This window comes from Microcaecilia unicolor, chromosome 9 (assembly GCF_901765095.1).
Source record: "Microcaecilia unicolor chromosome 9, aMicUni1.1, whole genome shotgun sequence".
Classification (NCBI taxonomy): Eukaryota; Metazoa; Chordata; class Amphibia; order Gymnophiona; family Siphonopidae; genus Microcaecilia; species Microcaecilia unicolor.
In genome coordinates, this window is record NC_044039.1 from 134123951 (window position 1) to 134141822 (window position 17872).

At 43.4% G+C, this 17872-nt stretch overlaps 1 protein-coding gene across 2 annotated transcripts in view; it reads right to left on the reverse strand.

Annotated features, from left to right (window-relative positions):
• The window catches only part of GALNT16 (polypeptide N-acetylgalactosaminyltransferase 16), a 276369-nt gene that overhangs the window by 106139 nt on the left and 152358 nt on the right, over positions 1 to 17872 (reverse strand). The gene's annotated exons all lie outside the window — the stretch shown is intronic.

A 17872-nucleotide genomic window follows, 5' to 3' on the forward strand; every position in this document is an offset into this window, starting at 1 on the left:
AACAACCAAGTAAAACACAGACAAAAAATGAACCTAATAAGAATTTCCTAAAAAGATAAGTTTTAGCTCCTTTCTAATAGTTAAGTAAGAAGGTAAACTTTGCAGCGCTGGTAGTAAAGCACAACAAATGAGAAGCCAAAAGAAGTGTTAGGGAAGCACTGAAAGGCCCATCAGTCTCTCTTGAAACAAAGGGAGAGAGAGGAGGCAGCCACACAAAGACACTTCACAACGAACCAGCTCCCTCTATATACAAGTGCAGAAGGAGAAATTGGTGTGGTGCAGGAAGCCAGCTCAGGGGGTCTTTTACAAAATGTCGGTAAGCCCATGCTAAATTGGGACTACCGCCAGCCCAATATGGCCGCCGGCAGTAGTTCCATCCCGAGCACACACCATTTCTGGTGGAAAAAGAAAACCCCCAGAAATGGCTTGTGTGGCAGTAACCCGGCGGTAATCGGGCATCGCCATGCGCTGCCTGGTTACCACCGGGTTACCGAGGGAGCCCTTATCGCCACCTTAATGGGTGGCAATAAGGGCTCTCTGCCGCATGGCCACGCGGTAAGAGTTCTCTTACCGTGTGGCCATGTTTGTCTGGGGGCTTTTTACCCACTGTGGTAAAAAGGGCCCTGATGTGCGGGAAAAACTGCCTCCACTGCTATTGCAGGGCCCTTTTTCAAGCAGCTTGTGGGCTGCTGGATGTGACTGCCATAGCTGCTGGTCACAGTGCTCAGTTCAAACTTTCCCTCCTCACTCAGCCTGATGATGTAACGAAGGCTTGAAGGACTCAAAGAAGGATTCTCATAAGGGGGAAGAGAAGGAGTTGCTAACTGTAATGTGCAAAAGCAAATCCCATTTGTCTAAGCCCTGCACACCACCTGTTAAATCTTACTGTCCAGGGCTCAGGCTGTAGCTATGAAGGGGAAGCATGCATGAATACACATGTTCTCACAAAGAAGATCGTAAGCAAGGTATCAAGAGCAGAACCCAGTTACTGGTCTCAATCTGTGCATCAGGCAATGTCGACTTTTCATCTCATCAAAGGTCTAATGGCAAACTGCTTGGGAAGAATTGGGCTACATATCATAACCGGCCTTGCTCATCTCAACCCTTATTCTACCAAGAGACCGCCAGAATATGGAGCTACATTATTAAAATGCAATTAGATGGCAAAAATTGCTGCAACATTTTCAACCACATACACAATAACAGTATTTCTTAAATGATAATATGCATTCGGTAGGTAACTCAGGAGTCTCACTCATGTTCGTTACTGGACTTGTAAATTCCAACTCTCAAACACAACTAGACAGTCATCCTCAGTTTCCTACTTTTCCAACTTCAATGTCTGACTGGGGGGCCCTTTTACAAAGACGCGCTGAAAAATGGCCTGCGGTAGTGTAGATGCGTATTTTGGTCTTTTTAAAAATTTTTGCTGAAAATAGACATGCATCAAAATGAAAATTGCTGTACGTCCATTTTGGGCCTGAGACCTTAATGCCAGCCATTGGCATCGCGATAAAGTCTCACACGGTAACCAGGCGGTAATGCCACTTGGCATTAAACTTGAATTCTCAACCAGGTCACCTCCACCTCTCCTTCCCTTAGTCCATTCTCTCAACTCTCCAACCCCTGCCTCCTTTTCTTCCTTTTCTGAAATCACTGAAGAGGAAACTACACATCTTATTTCCTCCTCGAAACCAACTACCTCTTCCTCTGATCCTATTCCCACCCATCTACTTAACACTATCTCTCCTACTGTCATCCCGTTTATCATATCCTCAATCTTTCACTGTCCACTGCGACTGTTCCTGATGCCTTCAAACATGCCGTAGTCACACCACTCCTTAAAAAACCTTCATTGGACCCTACCTGTCCTTCCAACTATCGCCCCATCTCCCTCCTCCCTTTCCTATCCAAGATACTTGAACGTGCTGTTCACCACCATTGCCTTGACTTTCTTTCATCTCAAGCTATTCTTGATCCACTTCAATCTGGCTTTCGTCCCCTTCATTCAACCGAAACAGCGCTTGCTAAAGTCTCCAATGATCTGTTCCTGGCCAGATCCAAAGGTTTCTATTCTATCCTCATCCTTCTCGATCTATCTGCTGCTTTTGACACTGTTGATCACAGCCTACTCCTTGATACGCTGTCCTCACTTGGATTTCAGGGCTCTGTTCTTTCCTGGTTTTCTTCTTATCTCTCCCAGCGTACCTTTAGTGTATACTCTAGTGGATCCTCTTCTACGTCTATCCCACTGTCAGTTGGTGTACCTCAGGGATCTGTCCTGGGACCTCTTCTTTTCTCCATCTATACTTCTTCCCTTGGTACTCTGATGTCATCCCATGGTTTTCAGTATCATCTTTACGCTGATGACTCCCAGATCTACCCAGATCTACCTCTCCACACCAGAAATCTCAGCCAAAATCCAGGCCAAAGTATCAGTCTGCCTGTCTGACATTGCTGCCTGGATGTCTCAGTGCCATCTGAAACTAAACATGACCAAGACAGAGCTTCTTATTGTTTCCCCTAAACCAACCTCTCCTCCTCCCCCATTCTCTATTTCTGTGGATAACACTCTCATCCTTCCTGTCTCATCAGCTCATAACCTTGGGGTCATCTTCGACTCCTCCCTCTCCTTCTCTGCACATATTCAGCAGACTGCTAAAACCTGTTGTTTCTCTCTCTATAATATCACCAAAATTCACCCTTTCCTTTCTGAGCACACTACCAGAACCCTCATCCACACTCTTATTACCTCTCACTTAGACTATTGCAACTTGTTTCTCACAGGTCTTCCACTTAGCCATCTCTCTCCTCTTCAATCTGTTCAAAATTCTGCTGCATGACTAATATTCCGCCAGTGTCGTTATGCTCATATTAGCCCTCTCCTCAAGTCACTTCACTGCCTTCCTATCCGTTTCCACATACAGTTCAAACTCCTCTTATTGACCTATAAGTGCATTCACTCTGCAGCTCCTCAGTACCTCTCCACTCTCATCTCTCCCTACATTCCTCCCCGGGAACTCCATTCACTGGGTAAATCTCTCTTATCTGCACCCTTCTGCTCCACTGCTAACTCCAGACTCCATTCTTTTTATCTTGCTGCACCATATGCCTGGAATAGACTTCCTGAGCCGGTACGTCAAGCTCTATCTCTGGCTGTCTTCAAATCTAAGCTAAAAGCCCACCTTTTTAATGCTGCATTTAACTCCTAACCCTTATTCACTTGTTCAGAACCCTTATTTTATCACCCTCACTTTAATATTCCCTTATCTCTTGTGTGTCCTGTTTGTCTGTCCTGATTAGATTGTAAGCCCTGTCGAGCAGGGACTGTCTCTTCAAGTTCAAGTGTACAGCGCTGCGTACGTCCAGTAGCACTATAGAAATGATAAGTAGTAGTAGTAATCTGACATGCACGACTGAAAATAAAAATTATTTTTCGGACGCGCACCAAAAATGAAATTACCACAAGAGCCACGCCGTAGCCAGGCGGTAACTCCATTTTGGCACACGTTGGGCATGCATTGACGCTTATGTGGCTTAGTAAAAGGGCCCCTGGGAGTTTTCTAAGTCAGTAAACGTTTTCATATTTAGATCAGCAGCAGCTAAGACTGATGCTGTACTTTTCTCATGTCTAGGTGCAAGAGATGTTCACACAGAAAGAATAAAAAGCTCCAAATGAAATCTCAACTAACATTTACAATATTAGGATCTACATTTCTATTTAAAGCACATAAGTGTATAAGCAGCAAGAGCAATCTCTGCCATTCAACTGCAACACATGGAGTGCTACAATTAATCGTTCGTTCCACAGTTTAAACATCAAACTGACAAGTTTGGGAGGCCACTGTTGGAACATCAATCTTGCCACAGAACCAGATATTTCTATACAGATGTTGTTCCATTGTGGAGGGGAGGTTAGCTTGCAAAGATAAACTCTCATTTCTGATGATTAATCATGCTTGCCCTGAAGAAAAACGGTATCCATTTCTGTCTCTGTGCTAAATACTTCTTGCTTAATATGGTGACTATTCTAATATACATACAAACACACATATCGTGAAGGTAAGGAAACCAACCTACTTGGAATTTCTATTGAAAAGAAGTATCAGTCTTTCAGTTAAAACAACTTAGCATTTCACAGTCTAAGGAATGAAGTACAGCTAGAACTGTTTCTTACAGTAACCCCCTTCAGGTAACTTTAATTTGAATATGGACATTTCATTTTCAAAGTTCTGAGGATTCAAATTTTGTTTACCTTTTGTTATTTTTCTAGAATGCATAAGAACATGAGCCCCCAAAAGTCATGGTGCTAAGCTTGTACATTTTCAATTTTCATGAAGATGTTATCTACTGAGCTAAAAATAAAAGTTGAACTGGTTCAAGATGTTCTGCAAGGCATTCCCTGGATAATAAAGCCATCCAATACTGAAGAGAGGATATTTGAATTAAAAACACTCTAAAATATTGGGTCCTATATTCAAACACACTTATCCAGATAGCAACATCTGCAATCTGGATAAGGGCCTCTCAACTGCATGGCCCGTTGATTTTCAGCGTCACTAACTGGTAGGGATGTGTATTTGTTTCATTTCCCTTGTTATTTCATGTTATTTCCAATCTGAAACATCAGGGTTTTTTTCCTAGTGTCAATAAATTTCAGATTTTTTTCCCAGCATTAATAGCTATCAAACATGTCCTTGGGTTGGAAGGGAGCTGACTTTAATAAAGATCTATTCGGCCTCTTTGGAGTCTGGCTGTAGCTGAGCTATATCTTATAGTTCTGGTACTCTTAGTTCCTGTTTCCTGATTGGCTCAGAGGGACCAGCTCAGGACAGGCTTGAGCATTTCTGCCCTGCCTCTGGGCTTGTTTCCTTTTGTTATAGTGCTGTTTTCTTGCCCAGCCTCCATAAGGTTCCTGTTTTTTTGCCTTACTTCCTGAGGGCTGGGGTAAATTTCTCTTATCTGTAACCTTCTCCTCCACTACTAACTCCAGACTAAGGGGTCCTTTTACTAAGGTGTGCTGAAAAATGGCCTGCGGTAGTGTAGATGCGTGTTTTAGGCAAGCACAGAATCATTTTGCAGCACACCTGCATTGGGGGGGGGGGGGGGTTTGGATGCAGAGAGTAGGCATGCCCAGTGTTAATCAGTAAGCGCAGCTACATTGCGCGTGTGATTATCAAAGGAGCCTATACGGCCTAAAAATAGGTGTCAGTAAGTGCTCCTGCACTGTGGGCTTTTTACAAAGGCGTGCTAATGTTTTTAGCGCAAGCTATGCTAGAGACAACCATATATTCCTATGAGTGTCTGTAGCATTTGGCACATGCTAATGATTAGCGTGTGCAAAAAACGCTACCACGCCTTTGTAAAAAAAAAACCCTAATTACCACATGCTAATGGGTTAAACTAGAGGCTTGGTTAAACTCAAAGGGGGTCTTTTACAAATGCACGTTAGCAGTTTTAGTACTCGCTAATGATTTGCATGCACTAAACGCTAGAGATGCCCATAGAAATATATGAAACGTGCATGTCGAACAATAGAACCCGTGGGTCCGACTGAACAAGTTTTGAAAAAGATAAGTTAAATAATTGCATAAGTTTTTTCTAAAAAAAGAGAGTAATACTTTAAAGTGAACCTATGAAGATATTGATGTTGTATACATCGCCATAAAAAACTTTCGTATTGTTTGCGGTGAACATCACTGAGGTCACTGGGAATCTTATGTAAAGTATATCTAAAGGGAATGATAAGCTAAAGAAATAGATTGGAATATATGTGAACAAGCTCTATTGAATCTTCACTGGATACTATTGGATATTCATATGGTTCCAGGTTAAATATTGTGAGTCTTGCCTTTAGTTTAGTATTGTGCTGAATTAATATGGCACGTGAATCTGAACGATACACTGAAGAGCAGATCCAAAAGCTTTTACAGCGGCCCATGTTGTAAAAGGACCCCAAAGACAGTATAGGTTTGGGGCATTATAGTGGGAATATGAAGATATTAGCATTGTTTTAGAGTGCTTCAGTGCAGAGAGAGATTTGAAAATTTGACAGCTTTGTTAAGTGCTTATGAATTTTTGAAGGATTTGATTGAAGGCTTTTTATTTTTTATTTTTTGGTGTACAGGGATGATAATGACAAGGTTAATCATTTGAATGCTAGGAGGAGGGAATAGCATTTTCCCCTGATATTTGAGCTTACCCTTCCCCCCCCCCCCCCCCCCCCCCCCCTTTATTTTATTTAGCACCTACTTTTCCTTTTTCTAGATAATCAAGTGAAATTTATATATTTGGTGAGAATTATGTTGAATTAAGGTTGAAAGGTTTGGTTAATTTATTGAGGGGTTATTTTTCTATTATTTTTGAATGTTTGAATATAATTAGAGGGGAAGTTATCAAGCTGCAGTGTAAGGTGGGTTTATATTGCACTTTAGTTTATCATGGGAGTCACCAACCTGTGATATTTCATTTCTGCAGCATTATTGTACTGTAAGAGAGCATGTTAAAAGGGTCAGCACCCTTCTTCAGCAGCAATGGCCAAAATACCCCCCCCCCCCCCAGGCTGAAAGCCCCTCTTGGATTTTCCCCAAGTCAAGAACTGTCTCTTGTACTATCCCAACAAGATATCCTCAATCCATAGCCCCCCCCCCCAGTGGCCAACCTCCCTACTTGCAATTGTCTTCTTCCCCAACCAAAGCCCCTGTCAATCCCCCTCTCTCCTGAAGACCTCTTTCCCCCTCCCCCCGGCCCACCTTAGTCTAAAACCCTGGTGTCTAGTGGTGTCAGCAGGAGCAATTCCCAGTTGCTCTTTTCCTCACTGGCACTTTCTTTCATAATGGCACTAGTGACCCCTAGCAGTAGTCTTGCAATACTACCACTAAGGATCATATTTCCATATAAGGGCATCTACTGCCCTTATATGGAGACTTGATCCCTACTAATAATTTCCTAGATGGATGTTGATATTTCAAGAGCTATCTTTATTTTTCAGCAGCCTTTGCCCCACGGAGGGTACTTTTATAACAGGGTGCCTAGGATAAGATAGTAAGAAGGCATCTATATAGGATAGGTGTAAATATCTGCACCCTTGTAAATTATTGTATTTTATAGTCTCCATTCCTGTGCATGCTCACTGGTATGTACTTTTCATCCAGTTAGTAATCTATAAGGGTTCGTTTGAGCCAGGGGCATAGCCAGACTTCGGTGGGAGGGGGGTCCAGAGCCCGAGGTGAGGGGGCACATTTTAGCCCCCCCTCCTGGCGCCACCGACCCCCACACCATTGCCGACCCCCCCGCCATCACCATCACCATCACCACCACCAACAAATTTGCCCCCCCTGCTGACAACCCTCTCAACCCCCTTCCCGCCGCCAACCCTCCCCCGCCACCACCTACCTTTGCTGGAAGTCAGACTCACAGAAACAGAACGAAGCCTTGCGCTGGAAGAAGAGGACCTCGGCTGGCGGGGGTTGGGGTCCCCCGCCAGCAAAGGTAGGTGGCGGCGGGGGAGGGTTGGCAGTGGGAGGGGGGTCAAGAGGGTCATCGGCGGGGGGGTCCAGGGTCAAATCTGCGGGGGCCCAGGCCCCCATGGCCCCACGTAGCTACGCTACTGGTTTGAGCATGTATATTGCCACATCTGACTAAAATACTCCAAAGTGGGTGTGTACTTTACTTTTTAAAGTGCAGACCCCCCTCCCTTTATAGAACTTTTATTGATGTGTTATGTTTTAATTTGTATGTTTTAAATATGTACTTGAGGTTGTAACCTGCTTAGATTTCCTTGATATGTGTGATATAAATCCTATAAATAAATTAAATAATTAACTCCTTTATGTGACTTAGATGATTGGGGGGATTTACTTGCTTGGAATGTTTTTTTTTCTGATGCTCATTTTTTTTGTTGTTGCTTATTTTCTGTTCTATGTATATTAGGAACTTTCTAAATTAAAAAAAAAAAGCAGCAATTCAGAATAATGTTTCCTTCAGTTATTGAAGGGAGGCCTTTATTTCAGAACACTTACCATCTACATTCATAGCCTTCTTGTGAACACTCCTTTGCTTTACTTCAGGCATCATTATGTTGATAGTTTCCCCAGACTTTAAGGTTATTTCTGCTATGAGACTGCTTCTTGCATGATGTATGAGAATGGCCTGTTGATGTTTCTAACTGGTAAATAGCCCTGTTCTGCCTGTATAACTCATTATAGCAGAGAGGTGATGATGTGCTGTGGCTCAATTCATATGTTATGAGTATAGAGCTCCAGACACCCCGTGGCATCATTACATAGATATTTTTCTTCTCTATGCTTTATTAACATTTTGATCCACTGCAGTACTTTAATTGCAATCTAAAAGTGCCTGCCACACTTTAGAATGACTGCTTTTCTCTCCATAGCACCTGTCTTCCCCCATCTTTAGATCCAAAATAAAGAGATATTAAAAGGAATGATCTGGACCAGAAACATATGAGAATCAGGCACTACAATTATTCCTCCTCACTGGAAAAAAGGTGTATGTATTAAATTGCCATCCAGTGCAAATAAAATTAGCTATATCTGGAGTCATGATAGCATAAGCATGAAATAAACCATGCCATTAGAAAGCCAGGCCCATCCGAAAGTCTTCTGAGGGATTTTTAGATGCCTTTACAAAATTATTTTCAATTCCGTTTAGTTCCAAATTGGGAAGTCAAAAAATTCCTTTGGAAGTGTACCCAAGTTTTTTAGAAGTCAAACTTTCACCTACTGATTCTTGGAGGGTTTTTAAAATGTATTTTTATGGGGTAACACACTTGATTCGTAACATATATCATTATTTCTATGCCATATTATTATTTTTCTTTACAAAAATGTCTAGTTCACTTTTAAGCACCTCACCATATATATAATGTGACATGCCACACACTCCAGCACTAGTCGGTATTCATCACCAATTTTATATCGTTTTTCACAAATTCTTCTCAGCTAACAAGCATGGGATAAACACAAAGGAATCCTGTTTAGAAGGAATGGATCTATGGAATCAGTGGAGATTGGGTGGCGACGCCAGTCAGGGCCGCCAAGAGACTGGGCTGGGCCCGGGGCAAGGCCGTCCCAGGGGCCCCGCCCCTGCCGCCCCCTGAGGTCACCGCCACCACTCCCCTCTCCACCCCCCTCCGAGGTCACCGCCGCTGCTGTTCCCCCCTCCACCCCCCCCCCCCCGAGGTCGACACCGCTCCCCCCCTCCATCCGCCACTGGGCTGGGCCCCCTGCATTGAAATCAAAGTGCCTTTCACTTCCGTGTGAAAGTGCTGCAGGCAGCAGGGCAGCAGATCGCCTCTTTTCGGCCCTCCTTCCCTTGTGTCCCGCCCTTGTGGAAGTTACGTCAGACAAGGGCGGGACACAGGGAGGGAAGGAGGCCCGAAGGGAGGCGATCTGCTGCCCTGCTGCCTGCAGCACTTTCACACGGAGGTGAGAGGCGCTGTGATTTCAATGCAGGGAGCCCGGCCCGGTGGAAGACAGTCGACGACAGAGGGCAGGTGGGACTGCGGCGCCGGGCCCCCCTTGAAGGCCCAGGCCCGGGGAATTTTGTCCCCCATACCCCTCCCCTCGGTGGCTATGATGCCGGTAATTGGAGAGTAAAACCAATGCTGGGCGGACTTCTACGGTCTGCACCCTGATCTTGGCTGAATAGATATGGATGGGCTGGAGTGTAAATTTTAAGGGGATATGACATTAGCTTCAAAACATTTAGTACAAAACAGTGCTGGGCAGACTTTTACGGTCGTGCCTTGAGAAAGGCAGGGACAAATCAAACTCGGGTATACATATAAAGTATCACATACCATGTAAAATGAGTTTATCTTGTTGGGCAGACTGGATGGACCATTCAGGTCTTTATCTGCCATCATTTACTATGTTACTAATGATGCCATAGACTAGAGCCAAAACAGAACACACATTCTAATATTATTGGAGTATCAATGCTGTTTCATGATGCGTCTTACATACCCCTTTGTTTAGCGAGGCGACATTCAATATGTTTCACGTTGGTTATTCAAAGTGGTTTCTCAAAAGTGTATTCCCATAAAACTTTACACTCATAGTTTATGCCGCATAGGTATCTTACAGCGTGTTTTTTCTACTTTAGAACTTACAGCGGTTTAAACAGCCAGGATTTTGAAATCTTCTCTAAGCCAAGCTTTTTCACGATATTCTGGCAGGTATTTGACATTGGTCACAAAATCTAAGAAAGGCAGAATTTTTTGTCTCATCCATACCGATGCACTATGAGTACCTTCTTTCAATATATTTTTACAATAGAGGTATATTTTCAACATACACTTGGTGCACTTTTAACACACCACATACTTTTGCCTTTAAAAACAAAATACTATTTTAGAAAGCACACCATTGAAATCAATACATATGTCCATGCTAGCAGCATCCAGTATGTCAGTTCTTAAGCTGTATATGCACTGATTTTATATAAGAGTTTATGAGTCTTCATTATTTATTTATTTATTCATTTTATTTATGTACGAGTTGTTTTTATTTTTTATTATTTTTTATTGATTTACAGTTTAGATAAATGATGTTGCAAGTATATTTGTTTGCATCAATATTATTTTTAGATTTGTTTGACCCCTGAGGCCTTTGTGCCGAAACACAGCAGTGTCGGGTCATTTTATGACGTTTATAATAAAGGCTCTGATATTTTGATATCTTCTTCGAGTCTGCCTCACTTTTTTGCTTTGTTGCTAACTATGCTAGAATCATCCTAAATTATGGATGCATAGGGCAGTTTTGAAAGGGAATCATAGAGAACTTTTTAGCAGTACTTTTGAAACTAATATATGACAAGGATTTTGTGCAAAGTATTTTGGCTGCCAGGTTAATATACTTGAATATGTAAAAATAGTTCCTGAATGAGCTTGTTCTAACATACTCAAGAACAAGATGCAGAAGGAAACTTAGGGATCCCACCCTTTTACGAAGCAGCAGTAAAAACTGGCCTGCGGTAGTATAGGTGTGTCTCTTAGGTGCATGCTGGGCCATTTTTACCGTGGCTGGGAAAAAGGTGATTTTTTTTTAATAGGCTGGGAAATGGGCCTGCGCTAATATTAAAACTAGCGTGCACCTCTTTACGGCCTGAGCCCTTACCGCCACCCATTGACTTCGTGGTAAGGGCTCATGTGCTACCCATGTGGTAACCATGCAATGCACGCCAACGTGGGTGCACTGCTGGTTACTGCCGGGGAATGCCCCTGCGGTAGAAAACAGAAAATTATTTTCTACTACGGGATTCGTCATGCGCCAAAATTGAAATTACCGCCGAGTACACGCACTACCCAAGTGGTAGTGCCAATATGGCACACGCTATCTGCACATTAGCCCTCCCATGACTTTGTAAGAGGGCCCCTTAAACAGGATTTTATTAAGTATGCTTGAGAGAGGGATCAAGTACCATCTCTACCCTGGGGGGAAGGGGGATTTTATAAAGGCATTTTCACACATGTGACAGTACACATGCATAAAATGCCACTAACAGAATTGGAGTGGAGGAGTAACCTAATGGTTAATGCAGTGAGCTATAATCCTGGGGAACTGGGTTCAATTCCCACTGTGGCTCCTTGTGACCCTGTACAAATCACTTAACCCTCCATTGCACCATGCATAAGAGAACCCCTAGAATAGGGGTTCTCAACCCAGTCCTCAGGACACATCTAGCCAGTGGGGCATTCAAGCTATCCAAAATAAATATGCATGAGATAGATTTGCATATAATAGAGGCCGTGCATGCAAATTTATCTCATGCATATTCATTGTGGCTGACTGGCTAGGTTTGAGAACCCCCGCCTCAGATTATGAGCCGTTTAGGGGCAGAGAAAGTACCTGTATATAATATGTACACTTAGCGTTACCAGAAACGCTCCAGAAAAAGGGGGACACATTGATCCAGTCCGGGTTTTGCTTCCATTGAAAGCAATGGAAGTAAAACCCAGACTGGGAAAAAGTAAACACATTGGTCATTTTTACTATTCTTATGCTGTTAACAAAATTGTAAGTTTTATGTTAAACTGTGCTTGTTGTACATTGCTTTGGGTGATTCTTTTCATAAAAGCAGTTAATAAATCCCAATAAATAAACAATCAAACAACCTTCTGAAACTCTTGCTCCCCAAACTGAACCTCCAAAGTACACTTTGGAAGTGATTTGTTGCTCCTGTGGGTTCTTGGTCTCAGGAGAGAGAGGCCACAGTGAAAAAGGAGAGGGTATACAGGCCTATGCAGAGGCTATACTAGTCCAGAACACAGTTCAAAGACATGACAGATCCAGGGCCACCGATAGACTGAGCCGGGCCTGGGGCAGGGCCGCCGTCCCCCAGGATCGCCACCACTGCCACCCCCCCCCCTCAGGATTGCCGCCCGCCAGTGGCGTAGGAAGGGGGGGCAGTGGGGCGGTCCGCCCCCGGTGCACACGCTGGGGGGGGGGGGTGTCGGCTCGCTGGTTCCCTGCTCTTTCTGCCCCGGTACAGGTTACTTCCTCTTCTGGGGCAGAGAAAGCAGGGAAGCAGCAGAGCCGATGCAGCTCCCAGTGACGTGCACTGGGGGCGGATTGGCCCTCCCGCCTGCCCCCCGCTGAAAGGTAGGGTGCGTTTCGGGGGGGGGAGCGCTCCGTAGGGGGGGCGCCGTGCCCTGCACCCGGGGGGGGGGGGTGCGCAGCAGCGACCTGCCCCGGGTGTCAGGCACCCTCGCTATGGCACTGCCGCCCACCAGAACTGCAAACACCTTGGCTAGCAGGAATCCTGAGGCCCCACCAGCAGAACAGGTCTTCCTGCAGTGCTGCTCTTTCCTCTGCCATATTGCCTGCCCCTGCGGCTGCTTTTTCTTTCATGTCGTGCATGCTCGGTTTCAAAACCGAGCATTCATGGCCTGAGAGGAAAAGCAGCTGCTTGGCAGGCAATACAGCAGATTGAAGAGCAGTGCTGGAGGAAGATCTGTTCTGCAGGCGGGGCCTGGGGGGGGGGTATCCCCTCCAGCCAAACCAGAGATCCTGTTGTGTCTGCTCCTTTGGGTCCTCCCAAGCCTCCAAGGGGGGCCCAGCGCCGGAGTTCTCTCTCGCCTACTCCTGTCGGGATGCAATTATCTGGGTCCTAGCAGGAGAGAGAAAGAGGCACCCTGCGCCAGGCCCAGGAAATTTTGCCCCCCCTCCCCCCCCCCCCCCCCCCCCCCCCCCGCTCACCCTCTCAGCGGCCCTGGACAGAACAGCTATGTCTGCGTAGGTTTAGTTGTTTCAGCATGGAAATTATCACACACTAACAGTTAATGTGCTGCAGTAATTGTTAATGTACATCTTGTCTGTTAATGCACAGCAATTCTCACCTTAAATACCTAAAACAGCTTAGCAAATAGGCCTGTCTATTGGCTATGGGATGGGTTAAGGAACTGTGGTCTCTATTTTGGCGGAAGGTCCAGCAAGTCTTAGGTGTAAACGAAATTGGTTTTATAAAGAGAAGAAAAAGTGATGTATACTGTTATTTGTCAGAGGTGGTTCCACAGAGTGCTTAAAAGCTCCGCCATCATCACTGAGTTGACCGGTAGGTGCTCATTTTTCATGTGTTTAGTTTAAGAGTAAACATAATGTGAAGAAAAAAAATCATAAAGAAAATTAATTCTAATCAAAAGAGACATGATAAAGGAGTCAGCATAGGAAAAAAGGATGTTAAAAGGATGAAAAAGTGGAAAGGGATGGGGTAGGAGGACTTGAAACACGGAGCAAGATGCCAGAATGCCTGGATGGGATCGTGGGAAGCAACAGTTGGAAACTGGATTTCGATCATATTTATGTGATGATTGGTAGTAATGGAAAACTAATTCCTTTCAGTGCTAATGGGATAAATTAAGACTAAGAACAAGCATAATTATTTAGACAAGAAAAACCTGGATATGGGTCAGCTATGAGAAACACATTTGTCATATAAACTAAAGACTCCACAAAGCAGAGTGGGTGGGAGAAGGAGTGTGCTTTTAATCCCCTTTATAGGAAAAGGAACTGGAAGACATTATTAATATTCATTTTTAAAAGTTTTAGGAGCTTACTTTCATTTATTAAAAACTGAATAAAAGTGGAAGGTAAGCATAGGCTAGAATACAATTACAGTGATTAATATTCATAGCACTACAATATTGTTTTTATTCTTTTACAAATAATGCTGGAGTTATTATAGGAGGTGAATTTAATGAGTAAGTAGATATTACCTTGAATAGCCTGCGAAGATTTGGCAAATGATTCAGTCTATAATGGATGAGGGTAGGTTCATAGATCTTTGGAGGTGAACACATTCTACTGGATGGAAACATACATTCTCTTCCCTCATAGCAGACATACTCAAGGATTGGTTATTTCCTGGTATCAAAATGGCCCTTTCCCATGCTAGTAACATTAGCATTCATAATACAGAGGTCTGGTATCTGGTAATGCTGCTGTTAGCATGAACTAAATCCCAAATCCTCCAAATCCCTTTTGAGGGATATTCCTTAATCAAAAGGTGCACTTTGGAGGCTCAATTTGGGGAGTAAGAGTTTCAGAAGTAAGTTTATTTATTGGGATTTATTAACCACCTTTATGAAAAGATTCAGCCATGCGATGAAACTACAGTGTAGTAAATTTAAAACAAATCGGAGAAAATCTTTCTTCACCCAACGCATAATTAAACTCTGGAATTCATTGCCGAACGTGGTGAAGGCGCTTAGCTTAGCAGAGTTTAAAAAGGGGTTAGACTGTTTCCTAAAGGACAAGTCCATAAACCACTACTAAATGGACTTGGGAAAAATCCACAATTCCAGGAATAACATGTATAGAATGTTTGTACGTTTGGGAAGCTTGCCAGGTGCCCTTGGCCTGGATTGGCCGCTGTCGTGGACAGGATGCTGGGCTCAATGGACCCTTGGTCTTTTCCCAGTGTGGCATTGCTTATATGTACTTAAGAAGCTGTACAGCAGGCACAATTTAACATAAAACTTACAATTTTGTTAATAGTATAACAATAGTAAAAATGACCAACTATAAACATAAATACAATAAGGGAATGTTTTACAAAGCCACTGTAAAAATCAGCTTGCAGTAATTGCTGAGAAGCCCATATGGGCATCTCAGAGTTTACCACCAGCTGATTTTTGCCGTGAGCTAGAAACGCTAGCACAACTTTGTAAAAGACCCCCTAAATGAGGTAATCTTGAAAACAGCAAATTAAAACCTTATAATAGGATTGCCATGAAACAGTGTCAAAAATATACACATTGAACAGGACTGAAATTCAAATAACAGAGATGTAATAAGATGTCAGCATAATACTACTGATATAGTGGAATTAGAAAAGGTGCAGAGAAGGGTGACGAAAATGATAAAGGGAATGGGACGACTTCCCTATGAAGAAAGGCTAAAGCGGCCAGGGCTCTTCAGCTTGGAGAAAAGGCGAGAAAAGGCGACTGAGGGGAGATATGATAGAGGTCTATAGAATAATGAGTGGAGCTGAATGGATAGATGTGAAACGTCTGTTCACGCTTTCCAAAAATACTAGGACTAGGGGGCATGCGATGAAGCTACAATGTAGTAAATTTAAAACGAATCGGAGAAAATGTTTCTTCACTCAACATGTAATTAAACTCTGGAATTTGTTGCCAGAGAATGTGGTAAAGGCGGTTAGTTTAACGGAGTTTAAAAGGTTTGGACAGCTTCCTAAAGGAAAAGTCCATAGACCGTTATTAAATGGACTGGGGAAAATCCACTATTTCTGGGATAAGCAGTATAAAATATTTTGTACTTTTTTGGGATCTTGCCAGGTATTTGTGACATGGATTGGCCATTGTTGGAAACAGGATGCTGGGCTCGATGGACCTTTGGTCTTTCCCAGTATGGCAATACTTATGTACTTATCTAATAAGCATGCCATAGAGCATTCAAATAACAAGATGTGATGCTAACGATTTTCTGCAATACAATTTACCATGTAGCTGAGGGGCCATGTGCAGATATTTAGATAGGGACAAGATGGGTGGTACGGAATCAGTTGGGATAAATAGATGGGTGGATAAACTCAAGATAAGTTTTTTATACAGTTAAACAAGATATAAATTAATGAGGAAGCAATCAAGAAGTACTTTGTTCATATAGGGGGATCTGAGATGCCAATAACAATGAAGTGGGATGCCATGAAAGTTATGTTAAGAGGTGAAATTATGGGCTACACTGCAAGAAGAGATATAATTTGAAGACAGGAACTCAGTAGGAGACATAAGAAAATACAGTACTTAGAGAATCAGCATATCTGTGGGGGTTACAATGCTTTATTATTGAGACCTCAGAAACTGAAATATGGGTGTAATACTGCAGCACAGTAATTGAAAAGTAGGCAATTCAATTTTGCACAGATAGCAAGTTACTTCTCAGAGAATAATAGACATGAACATGTATTGTAAGGGTAAAAAGAACAAATAAAGTGTATTTTATACAGGATAAAGATAAGAATAGCTTTCACAGTAGTAAAGGACTTTTTGAGCAACAGAAAGAATTTTGTTTAAAATTTCACAGATCAGAGATTACTTTAAGAGCAAACATAGAACAAGGATTTCTGCCATGAGTGAATCGTATGAGATTATCAAAGGAAGACATAAGAATAGCTATACTAGGTAAGACTGATGGTCCATCTAGCCCAGTATTCTGCTTCCAACAGTGGCCAAACCAGGTCACAACTACCTGGCAGAAATCTAAATACAATAGCAGCAATAATCCATGCTACCAGATCCAGGGCAAGCAGTGACTTTCCCATGTCTATCTTAATAGCACACTATGGACTTTTCCTCCAGTAACATGTCCAAACTTTTTTTAAACCCAGATATGCTAACCACTGTAACCACATCCTCCAGCAACACATTCCAGAGCTTAACTATTCACTGAAGGAAGAAACCTTTCCTCCTATTTGTTTTAAAAGTATTAGGGGTCCTTTTACTAAGCCGAGGTAAAAAGTGGCCTGCGGTAGTGTAGGCGTGGGTTATGGGCACGCGCAGAATTATTTTTCAGCACGCCTGTAAAAAAGGCCTCTTCCCCCCCCCCCCCCAGGAAGTAACCCGTTCCAGGGCAGAGGGAGCAGGGAACGAGTGTTGTCGACAGATGCGCGGCACCCCCCCCCCCCCCCCAGCAGGTAAAGATGCACCCGGGGGGGGTGTCCGTCGTTTCACCGGGGGGGGGGGGGGGTCGTGCTGCACCCGAGGGGGGCGCTGCACCCTGGGGGGGGGGCACATTGGTGATCCCCCCGGGATGCCAGCCACCCTAGGAACGCCCCTGTGAAGGTGAGAGTAGCAGCCTGACACCACCACCACCACAGCCAATTGGACAAGTTGTATAAGAGAAAAGATAATCTCATTGACACAGGACAGTAATTGAAGCAGAGTCTTCAGGGGAAAAAAACAAATCTCAGTTAGAACAAGAAGATGGAAAGTATGAGAGATAAAGAGGTCATGAATGTAAGCTAGCTTATTGGAGACAGAGCAAACATTCCACAGAGCACATGAGAAATGAAGAGAAGAGGATGGAAGGAGAATAGAAATAAGATTGGAGATGTTGTGGTTTGACCTGCAGAGGTAGGGTGAGAGTTGATTTGGAGGGCCAGAATTGGGATTGATATCTCCAGCAGAGAGCAGGAAAAGGAGCAAGAGAGTATGGTAGGGAAGGCATGACAACAGTGACAAAGATGAGATGTGCTCAGAATGGAGATTTATTTATTTGTTACATTTATACTCTGCTCTTTCCCGCTCGATAGCAGGTTCAGTGCGGCTTACATAGTATGGGTTACAAAGTATCATAATACATACATATTCATATCCACATTAATT